Genomic DNA, 2,522 nt, shown 5'->3' on the forward strand with positions numbered 1-2,522 from the left:
TGCATGTGTGTGTAACTACACAAATTTATTACAATTTTAGAAACATTTCAAATACATCTGTGAATCTATATATATGCAGTAGGTATATCTATAAAATTGTTGAATAAACAATCAGAATGTATAAGGAGCAGGGGGCAGTTGGCGTTGAGTCGAGCTTTTCGCACAGCCTCTCGAGCAGTTGGCTGGCTGCGCCTTAATACAATCCATATCCGCCATGTTCATATTTTGACGGAACAGGAATAGTATCTGTCGTCTTCGGCGGGGCGAGCGCGGGCGCAGGCGCCGGCTCGGGCTCGGGCGGTGGCGGTGCCTCGCCCGTTGTTGCCGGCGGCTCATAGCGCGCCAGTTTGGCCTCCTGATCTGCCAGCAGCTCAAGCAAATCCTCCTGATCCTTTTGGGTGGCCAGCAGCTTCTCGTTGGCCGCATCGGCGCGCTGTTTCTCTGCTGCCAATTGCTGACGCAGCGTCTCCAGCTCCTTGGTGAGCCGTATGTTCACCGTAAAGTACATGTTCGCCTCATAGCGTGCCGCATTCAGCTTCACATCATTGTCCAGCTGGGCGAGCTCTGAAGGTGGTGACTGTGCCGCCAGCTGTGCCTTGAGCAGTGTATTCTGATCCGCCAGCTGTGATTTCAGCGACTGCTCCTGGCTGAGCTGCTCCTTCAATTCGCTATTCTGCTGCTCCAGATCCTTGCTAGACTGCTGCAGCGTCTGTATCTGCGCATCCATGCCGCGTATAATGCCCTTATATTGAGCGACCAGGGCCGCCGCCTCCGAACTGAGCGTCAGCTCGGTCAGCTCAATGCCATCCACATCGAAACCGCTCACTTGCTTCGCTAGCAACGCCTCCAGACCCTTGTACAGTTTGCAGTACTCGTAGTCCAGCAACAGTTCGCTGGCGCCCTTGGCGCGTATCTGGACCTGCTTGCAGGCGCGACTGTAGGCCTCGTGGCGCGACACTTCGCTCAGCTTGTTGCAGAATGTCTCCTGGCCGATGCGCTTGATGATCAGCTGACTGATGTCCTCGCGCCGCTGATTGGGCAGGGAATTGTCATTGAACTGTATGCAGAGGCCCATGAGAAAGGCGCACATGCCCTGCACCAGATACTCGCGCTCATCATGCTCATTGGCGCACAGCTGGGCCGTCAGATAGGCCATGGTGCCCTGCGTCTCCAGCAGAGCCTTAACAGCGCTGGGACAATGGGCCAGCCAAACGCTGAGCAGCATTAGCAGGCCCACCTTGCTCTGCAAACGACAGCGCTCCTGCTGAATGAGATTGGTGCATTGCTCTAGAAGTGTGATGGGACGCTGTCCGCCTGGCGTGCCTAGCAGGACACGCAATAGCTCCTCCTTTTGGGCAACATTGTCGACGAGCGCGTGCATCATGGCCACAGCCGAGAACCAATTGGCCAGCGTATCCGTCGATAAGAGACCCGTGAGGAGCAGCAGGCCCATGGTCAGCACACTAAAATCCGTGGGACTGAAAGGCAGCAGCGTCTGCACCAACGCACGCTGACCGTCCACGTTGCGATAGAGGAAACACTGGAAACAGTAGAGCACCGCACAGCGCAGCGACTGTATTCGCTTTTCATTGATCATGGACATCAGGAGCACCACAATTGCGGGACGTGGCGGCTGGCTGGGCGCCGTCAAACGGCCCAGCTCGTCCTGATTGTCGCGATCGCCACGCACCACCTCAGCAACAGCATTGATGGTCTCCGTTAAAATGTCCGCGGGCACACCGCTGCCCATTAGGATGTCGCAGAGCGCCTTCAGCAGCTGCGACTTTTGCATGACACGCTGACAGGCGCTGACCACCTGCTGCTGATTGCTGGGCGTGACCAGAGCACGCACCACCTGCAGCATGCAAAAAAATTGGACACCTTTTGTGGTGTCCAGCCGCATTCCTCTAGGTCGCTGCTATTGGTGCTGCTCAAGATGAACATGGGGGCCAGACGTTGTATGTAGGAGCCCCCTTGAAGAACTGCTGATTGCTTGAGTTATTCTTAAGGAGATTCAGCAGCAGAATAAGACAATCCTCGACAACAATGCCGCCATCCGAGCAGCCCTCCTCGCGCACAATATCGAACAGACGATCGAAGGCGTTCTCGAATGCGACAATCTTTTGTATATTGGAATTGCCCTTGGTCAGCTCAATGAGTAGCAGCAGTACATCGTTTCTGATCACCTCGCGAGTGTCTGTGAGCAGATCCATTAGCTTGGACACGCCCATCGGACTAACTAGCACCAGATCCTGCAGTTCGCGCGTCTTGTTCGCAATCAGAGATGTTATTAGTTGTATGGCCGCGCGTCGAACACGAAAATCATACTCATCCAGATAGCCCATGACCAGGGTGACATGCTCGGGACTCTTGATGACATCTCGGTGAACTGTTCGCCCCACGTTGACGGACACCGCCGGATTGTCGGCTTCCTCGTCGAACTCCTCGCTGGTCACAATGTTGCACAGCGTGTCGAGGGCGTAGCCAATTATCTCAGCGTCTTGGCCATCGTTTTGCAGCAC

The 2,522-nt window shown here is 55.2% G+C and overlaps 1 pseudogene; it reads right to left on the minus strand.

Moving 5' to 3' along the window:
• Positions 1-2,516, minus strand: LOC116652295 (general vesicular transport factor p115-like; annotated as a pseudogene).
• Between the last annotated feature and the right edge of the window lie 6 nt (positions 2,517-2,522).

This window comes from Drosophila virilis, unplaced genomic scaffold, assembly GCF_030788295.1.
Source record: "Drosophila virilis strain 15010-1051.87 unplaced genomic scaffold, Dvir_AGI_RSII-ME tig00001128, whole genome shotgun sequence".
Lineage (NCBI taxonomy): Eukaryota > Metazoa > Arthropoda > Insecta > Diptera > Drosophilidae > Drosophila > Drosophila virilis.